This window comes from Puma concolor, unplaced genomic scaffold, assembly GCF_028749965.1.
Source record: "Puma concolor isolate L17-30 unplaced genomic scaffold, mPumCon1.1.hap2 unalloc_scaffold_127, whole genome shotgun sequence".
NCBI classification, from domain to species: domain Eukaryota; kingdom Metazoa; phylum Chordata; class Mammalia; order Carnivora; family Felidae; genus Puma; species Puma concolor.
The window spans coordinates 5,040-14,918 of NW_028240155.1; the positions used below are offsets into that span (position 1 = coordinate 5,040).

Consider the following 9,879-nt stretch of genomic DNA (forward strand, 5'->3'; position numbering starts at 1 on the left):
AGACGAGAAAGGTCTAGAGATGTGCTGTACAATGTTGCACTTACGGTTAACAGTAGTATTCCATACACTTAAAAATTTGTCAAGAAAGTAAAAAAAAAAAAAAAGGGGGGGCGCCTGGGTGGCTCAGTGGGTTAAGCGTCTGACTTCAGCTCAGGTCATGATCTCACAGTCCGTGAGTTCAAGCCCCGCGTCCAGCTCTGTGCTGATGGCTCAGAGCCTGGATCCTGCTTGGGATTCTGTGTCTCCTCCTCTCTCTGGCCCTCCCCCATTCACGCTCTGTCTCTATCAAAAAATGAATAAATGTTAAAAAAAAATTTTTTAAAGCCAACCAATAACAGTATTGTACCAATGTTAACTTCTCAGTTTTAGCAAATGTCCCATGGTTATTTTAAGATGTTAACATTTCAGGGGCGCCTGGGTGGCTCAGTCAGTTAAGCGTCTGACTCTGGATTTAGGCTCAGGTCATGATCTCATGATTCATGGGATTGAGCCCTGCATTGGGCTCTGTGCTGACAGCATGGAGCCTGCTTGGGATTCTCTCTCTCTCTTTCTCTCTCTGCCCTTCCCCTGCTGGTGTTCCTTCCCCTCCCCCCATCTCAAAATAAATAAATAAACATTTTTTAAAAAGATGTTACCATTCAGGAAGCTGGCGAAGGACACGTGGCCAGGCTTCTCCATCTCGGTTCTACTGACATTTTGAACTAGATCCTTCCTTGTTGTGGGGCTATCCTGTGGATTTTAAGATGTTTAGCGGCACCCCACTGGGTGCCAGGAGCAGTCCTACCTACCCACCCCCCCCATGTGACAACCCACAGTGTCCCCTCACCCTGCCGAATGCCCCTGGCGGGGACGCTCCCAATTAAGAACCACTGTCAAACAGAACCCTTTGCCCGGTCTTTGCACTGTTCTAGAAATCTAAAATTATTTCGAAATTAAAAGTTTATGCCATAACACCAAAGGGACAATCCATGAAAGAAATCCTTGATAAGCCCAGCTTCGTTAAGATTAAAAACCACTGCTCTGCAAAAAGTGGGTTCAAAAGAATGAGGAGACGAGCCACAGACTGAGAGACAGTATTTGCAAAGGACACATCTGATAAGGGACTATTACCTGATATATATAAAGAACTCCTATAATTCAACAATAAGAAAACAAGCAGCCCAATTAAAGATGGGCCAAAGACTTTGACAGCTCTCCAAAGGAGATATAAGATGGCAAATAAGCATGAAAGTGTGCTTTACATCATGTCATTAGGGAAATACAAATTAAAGCAATAATGAGACACCACTACATGCCTCTTAGATTGGCCCAACACCCAACGCCGGTGAAGATATGGAGTAGGAGGAACTCACTCGCTGCCGGTGGGGATGCAAAATGGCACAGCCACTGTGGAAGCCAGTTTGGCAGTTTCTTATGAAACTAAACAGACTCTTACCACACGACCCCGCAATCGTGTTCCAGGGTATTCACCCAAAGGAGGGGAAAACTTACCTCCGCACAAAAACCTGCACGTGGATTGCTTACAGCAACTTGATTCATGCTTGCCAAAACTTGGGGGGCAGCCAAGATGCCCTTGAGTAGGTGAAGGGATAAATAGACTGCGGTCCAGCCAGACAGCAGAATGTTATTCAGCACAAAAAGAAATGAGCTATCAAGCCATGAAAAGAGACGGAGGAACCTTAAATGCACCTCACTACGTGAAAGAAGCCGGTCTGAAGAGAGTACAGACTGTGTGATTCTGTCTGACGTTCTGGAAAAGGCAGGACTATGGGAACAGTAGAAGGATCAGTGGCTGCCCGGGGTTGGCAGGGCCAGGAGGGAGGGATGAGTGGGGGGAGCCCTGAAGATTTTCAGGGCCGTGAAACTACTCTGGATGATACCGTAATGGTGAAAACACGTCATTTTGCATTTGTCCAAACCCATAACGTGTCCAATACCAAGAGCGAAGCTTAATGTAAACTGTGGACTTTGGGTGATAGGACGCGTCCACGGAGCCTCCTCCGTTGCAACAAGTGTACGCTCTGGTGGGGGTGTTGATCACGGGGGAGGCTGTGCATGAGTGGGAGCAGCGGGTACGCAGGAAAGCACGCGAGGCCGGGAAAAACGAGGTCGGAGCAGAGCCAGCGCGGATGAACTTCCTCCAGCCCACGGTGTCTCAAGTTAGCTCATACTGGAACCTGGTTGTTGCTCGGAGAGTAGCTGTTGGCAGGGTCCCACGAGACTCGGTTTCCCCGGAATACACCTTGGGAAACGGTGTTCTCCATCCGTTGTCCTCAACCCGGCGCGGGCTTGCGCCCCAGCAGATAACTGACAACGTCTGAAGGCATCTGCGGATGTCACGAGGAGTGGGGCTGCAGGCACAAAGTGGGTGGGGACCAGGGGTGCTTCTCCCGCCCTGCAATGGGCAGGACTCTCCCGTCACACCTGTCAACAGTGTCACAGCTTCGAAGCCCGCCCCCCCCCCCCCCCCCGCCGCGAGTCACGGGACATTGGCTTTTACGAAGCAGTACATTCAGCCGGCATAACTCCTTGGAAAGGAGAGCCCTGCGTCCGCTGTTGCTTATCGACCCGAGGGTCTCTGGGGGCTCCCTGCTAGTGGAGGTGGCTGGGTGGGAACCATGGGAAGAAAGGGACAGTTTGGTCGGCTTTGGAGACCAAGTGCAGGTCCAAACTCGTGGGAAAGCAGAGACGCAAAGGAACACGAACACTCGGATGTCAGCGGGCAGGAGACGTCCCTGTGCCCCTGACACCCGTGATTCTGTCCGCGGAAGAGATTTCACCTGCTCCCACTCGCAGGTGCACAGACCCAGAAGTGTGGTCCCAGAGGGGATGAAATGGAGCAGAAATATCACCCCATGGGACTCTGGGCTGACCCCTGGCTCTCTCTGGTCCCTAAGGGGCAGGCTGTCCCCTGGAGTGAACCCTGCCAGACCAGCCTGTCCCCCATTTTTCCTCCTGCCACAACCCCGTTCCAGGGAGCTCAAGGGAAGCTTTGTGCGAGCTCCCATTGTGCTACATTTATCTCATTGCCAACCTTCAAAATGCCAAACGCTGCCACTTGCCCGGGGGGAAGCAATTTCGCCTCCTACCCCGAACGTCACCGCAGAAACTCACTTCAGACCCCACTGACTGATCGGTTTCTCCTCCACCAGCATCCACCGGCATGCCAGGCGTCAAAGACAAAGGGACTCACCCCTGCCTCTCCGCGCCCTCGGCTCTCTTTGGTATTAAAATCACAAGCTGCCACTTCCAGATCCTGAAAGAGACGTGGAAAATAAGGTATTCGCAGAAGAAGCTTAACTATGACGCGTCCACATTACGAAACAGTATGCAGCTGCTAAAACAATGCAAGCATGTATCGAAGATGGGGAAATGTTCACATTATGACGTTAGCTGGGAAAAAAAAAAAGAATACAACATGAGCTCAAGTTTGTGAAAATAAAATAGAGTAGAACAAAAACTAAAAAAAAGGAAAAAGGGCAGAAAAACATTATGTTTTATGTGCAGCCAAGAAACGTGTAGTTTGCTTCCTTCTTCTGTTCTGTACTGTTCTGTATTTTCCAGAGTACGTATGAATTCGATGATGTGTAATTAAAAGTTCATTTTTTAAAAATGTGTAATGTTTATTCATTTTTGAGAGACAGAGAGAGACCGAGTGTGAGCAGGGGAGGAGCAGGGAGGGAGGGAGACACAGAATCGGAAGCAGGCTCCGGGCTCCGAGCCGTCAGCCCAGAGCCCCGACGCGGGGTTCGAACTCACGAACCGTAAGATCGTGACCTGAGCCAAAGTCGGCCGCAGAGCCCCTCAGGCATCCCTGAAAGTCCATTTTTAAATTCTTTTTTTTTTTTTTCAACGTTTTTTAATTTATTTTTTTCAACGTTTATTTATTTTGGGGACAGAGAGAGACAGAGCATGAACGGGGGAGGGGCAGAGAGAGAGGGAGACACAGAATCGGAAACAGGCTCCAGGCTCCGAGCCATCAGCCCAGAGCCCGACGCGGGGCTCGAACTCACGGACCGCGAGATCGTGACCTGGCTGAAGTCGGACGCTTAACCGACTGCGCCACCCAGGCGCCCCAAGAAAGTCCATTTTTAAAAGAAAGCTTAAATCCCGGCGTTCTCCTCAGGTTCGGGGCACTGATGCTCTAGTAAGTGACATCCCACAGGAAGAGGCCACATCTGAAGCCACCGGTCACCTTCTCCCCTGATGTATCGTCAAGAACCTCCCCACAATGAGCCCACAACAGTCATCTTCAGGGCGTTGCTTTCTGGGGGTCGAAGAGGGCAGAAGGGAGTCTCTGGGAAGAACACGGCATGGCCCATTGCCTCAAAGCCAGAGGCACAAAAAAGTTCTTAAATGGCACAAACCCATTCCGACCACAGAACAAGAGCCCTGACCCCTTCCCCTGCCGTCCCACCCATTTGGACACCTATGGAATCTTCCAGAACCGACTGGTCTTGCAAGATGCTCCCTGGGCCTGGCAGCGTATCTTAGACCTGATACCAGAGTCCGGCGGACAGGGGGAGCGTATCTGGACGTCCCGAACAGGAAAACTTACCCACCCCGCTCCCACCCTGACATGCACCGCCAAGCACGCAGGGGATCAATTTCTGGCGAAGCGAGCCTGGAGTGGGGCTCCCCCAATGTGCCTCTGCAACAGTCCCCAGGCGATGTGCTGCTGGTCAGGGGACCCCACCTGGAGAACCAGGGAAGCAACAATCCGGAGGCGGCCAGGTGGAAACACCAGCTCCTCCTTCTCGTGAAAACGGTCGCAGCGCTCGGGACGGATCCAGAGGGCGCGCACACGCCGCCCCGTGGGTGCGGACACGCCAGGCTTGTGGGCGGGGCTCGGCGCCCCCAGAGGGTAAGCCCCCTCCCCGGGGAAATCTTCTGCGTGGCTGGAGGGACAGGAGCAGGGTCCCTCTCCTTTGTTCGTGCGGACGCCCGTGCCCAGAGCTGTGGTCTCCACTCAGCCCCAGCCATCTCCTTGGTGGCCAACTGGCGAGAAACTCATTGGAATTCAGGTTGCTTGTAAACACCTGCGGGTTTTGAGATTTTGCTGAGGTCCAGAGCTCGGGGATTTTGCTCGGGGAGTTTATCAGAGTTAAGTCGGTGTAGGGAAAAAGAGGTGGGTGTGTGCGGTGGGGGGAGATGGAGATGGCGGGGATCAGTGAAGATTAGTAAATTATTCACACATCGCTCTCTACCAGAACGGAAGCTCGCCTTCCACTCAAGAATGCTTATCAACACCCTTAGGTTTGTTTTTCCATCCATGTTTAAAGGGGGTAGAAGGGAAAATAGCATCATTTTTAATTAAGAAATTAAGCCGTCCCCTTTCCCAAATATTCGGCTCTGAATTCATCACTTCCAGGAGCGGGGGGAGGGGAGAGTCCAAGCATCGCAAGAAAAGGGTTTTTTCATCATCCGCAAAATCCGATGCCCAAAATAGCCCCTTTGTTGCCCTGGCAACTAGCATTTGCTCCCCCCTCCCCCCCCCCCCCCCCGTCCCTTTAGCATATTGCTGCATATTTCTATCACCTCTTTCCAGGCACAGTTCATAAACAGGACGGCATAATAAAGAATGTTATCACCAATGACTTACAGCCCAGCTGCGCTCAGCGAGATAGAAAGCGGGAAGCAAATACAATTTCATGCAGCGAGGGTAACAGATTGATTGGGTGTCCTTCAAATGCGATGCCACTTCTTTAAGTCAGTCCAAATTCAGAAAGAAAGTTGGGCTCGTCCTTTTCCTGGCCGCGGTAGACAATCCACGCGGCGATAATGCCCGGGGGTCTCATTAGGACTGGAACCATCTTGCCCCGAGACAGGGATTATTCCGACAGACTTAGCTCCTCTCTCTCCCTCCCTCCCCTCCTCCGCTCCCCGTCAAAGGGCCGAGGCCCCGGGATGTGGGCCTTTGCGAATTAATTATCCTCTCTCGCTGAGGATTACTCGGGCTCCATTGCTGGGGGCAGTGGGGGCGGGGCGGGGGCTTTAGCTGATGAAGATCGAGTACGATTTTTCACATCCGTACCTGGATCCTCCCGTCTGGGGAGCGGCCGTGTCCGTTGTGGGGTCTGTCTCTCTCCCCAGTTCAGGCAAGATCCCACTACGGGCCTGATATTCCTCCTGGGCCCTCGGGTAGACTTCTCAGAATCCCACGCCGTGGTGGGATTCGGCAGGGGAAGCTCTAAAGAACATGGTCCCGGGGAGAATGAGCAGGAGAACCTCCACCATCGTCCCGGAAAAGCTTAGGGGCTGCCTGGGCCCCAGGCACCATCCAGAACGAAGACTCCATCCTTCCTTGTACAGACACCATTTATGAAGCCGGCCTGAAGGTCGTCCCCGGGCCACTGCAGGAGAGGGAGGCAGAGAAAGCGGTCGCCTTCCTGAAGCCCGCGGAGGGGAAGAGGAGAGAGGGGCACCACGTCTCGTGGGCACCAGGGAAGCATCCCCGGAGCTCGGCTTCCTCCCGGCCGGTGGCCAAGGCCCTTGCGGGTGCCGGTTCCCATGCAGCGCTTGGCCCGGCCTAAAGAGTTTGGGCAGGTGGCTCTTTGGGGGGGGTGGGGCCCCGCAGGGGGGAAGAAGACCACTAGGGTGATGGGGTCGCCCTCCCGTGCCCCCTGGGTTCTTGGCTCCGTCCAGGCCGGTTCCCAAGGCCGGAACGGGAGGGAGTTTATGCATTACCTGATGTTCTCACCAAGCCTTCACTGCTGGGATGCGGGAAGCGAGAAATTCTGGAGGAGAATACAGCCAGCTCTGGTCCCATTTGCAGGAATTCACCTGGTGTCCGCCAGTTTCTCAGAGCTCACGTCTCAGGGCCCTACTGGAAATTTTGTTTTAATGTATTTTCAATTGAGAAGCTCACATAATATAAAAGTAACCATTCTGTTGTATTTTTTTTTAATTTTTGAGTTTATTTTGAGAGATAGAGAGAGAGACAGAGCATGCAAGCCGGGGAGGGGCAGAGAGAGAGAGCGAGAGAGAGAGAATCCCAAGCAGGCTCCACGCGGTCAGCTCGAACCCACGAAGCATGAGATCATGACCTGAGCCGAAATCAAGAGCCAGATGCTTACCCGACTGAGCCCCCCAGAATCCCCTAAAATTAACCATTTTCAAGTAAATGGACAATTCAGGGGTTTTTCCTACATTCACAGTGTTGCACAGCCATCACCTCTATGTATTTCCAGAACATTTTCATTGCCCCAAAAGGAAACCCCAGACCCACCAAGCCATTATTCCCCATTGCCTCCTCTTTCCAGACCCTGGCAACCTACTGCTCTGCATTCTGTCTCCACTCTCTTCTGGATGGTTCTTGGAAGTGGGATCATGTGGTAGGGATTGGTTGCTTTCACGTAGCATCTTCGAGCTTTACCCACATTGTAGCAGGTGGTCAGGACTTCATCCCTCGTGTGGCTAAATAATATGGCTTTGTCTGGATGCACCAGGCTTTGTCCCTCCATTCATCTGCCCACAGATGTGGGATGGTTCCCACCTCTTGACTTCTGTGAACAGCACCGCTGTGAGCACACGTGCGCCTGTATTGGTTTGACCGCGTGTTTTCAATTCTCTGGGGTCTATACCCTGGAGTGGAATTGCTGGGCCGCAGGTAATTTTTTTTTTTTTTTTTTTGTGGAGGGAGAGAGTGCAAGCAGGGGAGGGGCAGTGAGAGAGGGGGACAGAGGATCTGAAGCCGGCTCTGTGCCGACAGGCTGATAGCAATGAGCCCAACCCGGGCCTCGAACTCATGAACCGTGAGATCACCGCTTAAGCCGACATCAGATACTCAACCAACTGAGCCACCCAGGCGCCCCAGACCACAGGTAATGCTGTGTTTAACTTTTTAAGAACCCCCCCCCCCAGACTGTTTTCCAGAACAGCCACACCATGTCACATCCCCACCTGTAGGGCGCAAGGGCTTCCCTGTTTGAACACCCTGGCCGGCACCTGTTACCATCGGCCTCGATTCTAACCATCCCATGGGCATGACGTGGTATCTCACTGCTGACTGGTCTTTCCCCGATGACCCATGACGTTGCGTGACCTCAGTATGGGCAGTGGCTCCCGCCTGAACGTGACCCGTGTTTCTTTTCTTTTCCTCTCTGCAAAGAAACGGGGCTCTTGAATGAAGATCCTCACTCACGGCGTCCAAAAAAGCACAATGGGCCCTGGGGCACATGTGGCCGGGAACACGATCCCTCCGAGACAGACGGAGAGAGAGAACTTTCCATCTCTTTCCTCAGACCTCCCTGATCACAGAGCCGAGGAGAGAGAACCGAGGCAGAAGGTGTAGAGAAATCCTTAACGTCAGATTCTCTGCCGTTGCAGGAGCCTCTGAAATGCTCCACGGAGGGGGGTAGGAAGACACGTGCCCGTTCCTTCCACGCCAAAAGGAAGGTCGGAGACGGGGAAGCTCGTTCTCGTTTCCTTTACACGCGCAAGGAGGCTTGCAAATCCCCTGTATCCTCCTCACCTTGAGCACGTTTCCAAGAAAGGCGAAACAAAACCAAGTTCGCATTCTGCAGACAATGAGGGGTTTTGTAGGAAAGTTCACAGTTAATTTCTCCCTCTCCTGAGACCCGACGTCCTGACACCGTAAAACATGTCTATGGGCCATCAGATGATGGGGTCCCAGAATCTATGGGAACATTAAATGGAGGGAAATGTGCTGAAAAATGACACTGTGTCGCTGCCCCTGCCCCCCTGCTCTGGGCTGTGTCATTACAGGTCAGACACCTGCTTCCTCTTTGTCATTCTCCAGCATGACAAACGCACCCGCACGCTGGCCCACAGTCTCATCAGCCTGCCGGCCGACACAGCCTCACGGCTGGCCTTTCTCCTGGAGAGGAGCCCTGGTGGGGACAGTCTGTCCCCCGTCCTGTCCCCCACGGGCTCGCATCAGTCATTGGAGATTTCACTCTGGCCCAGTGTCAGACACTGGGGCTGTGACCCCAAGAGAAGACTGGGGGCCTGACCACGGGGGCAGTGAGAAAAGGGGCTGGAACTGGGCTTTAAATGGGAGGGAGGGTCGCCTGGGTGGCTCAGTCGGTTAAGCTCCTGACTTTGGCTCAGGTCACGATCTCGAGGTTCATGAGTTCGAGCCCCATGTCGGGTTCTGTGCTGACAGCTCGGAGCCTGGAGCCTGCTTCGGATTCTGGGTCTCCCTCTCTCTCTCTGCCCCTCCCCTGCTCACGCTCTGTCTCTCTCTCTCTCTCTGTCTCTCGAAAATAAATAAATTTCAATAAATTTGAAATTCAAATGAATTTCAATAAATAAAAATCAATACGATAATTTAAACAGATAATAAATTCGAGAAACAGTCCTGCCTCTTTATCTCTGCCCAGACTGAGCCCCTTCACCCCAAGGCCATTCTCCTGAGGCCTCACTTCTCTGCTGCACCTTCGTGGGTGACCCGGAGCCTTCTGGAGCTCATCTGTGTGCAGCCCTGATGAGGGTGAGGGACAGGGTACCGAGGAGGAGGGGCACAGGGGGAAGAGAGGGTACCAGGCTAGCCCTTCAGCTCGGTTACGGAGGACCCACTGTGTGCCGGGCACAGTGAGGGCTTCCCCTGTGTGCCCTGATGGGCTTTCGGCCACGGTAAGGCAAACACACGACACAGCTGGAGAAAAAAGGAGGCACCAAAGACACAGGGGGTGACACTCCATGATCACAGAGGCTGGGCTGCCTGATAACAGTGATTATTTTTTTAATGTGTATTTAGTTTTCAGAAGGACAGAGAGACAGAGAGACAGAGAGAGAGACAGAGACAGAGGGCCAGCAGGGGAGAGGCAGAGAGAGAGAGGGAGACCCAGAATCCGAAGCAGGTTCCGGGCTCTGAGCCGTCAGCGCAGAGCCCGATGCAGGGCTCGAACTCACGAA

At 53.0% G+C, this 9,879-nt stretch overlaps 1 long non-coding RNA gene across 3 annotated transcripts; it reads right to left on the reverse strand.

The window, feature by feature from the left end:
• Positions 1–978: 978 nt before the first annotated feature.
• Positions 979–5,883, reverse strand: LOC147571684 (uncharacterized). 3 transcript variants are annotated; one of them, XR_015247147.1, is made up of 3 exons: positions 5,603–5,883; positions 2,501–3,256; positions 979–2,351 (listed from the first exon to the last, which is right to left on the reverse strand). It is a non-coding gene; the product is annotated as an uncharacterized LOC147571684 (long non-coding RNA). The 3 variants fall into 3 exon arrangements; XR_015247149.1 differs by having other exon boundaries at positions 979–2,327; positions 5,603–5,882; XR_015247148.1 differs by lacking the exon at positions 5,603–5,883 and adding an exon at positions 4,697–4,787.
• Positions 5,884–9,879: the final 3,996 nt, after the last annotated feature.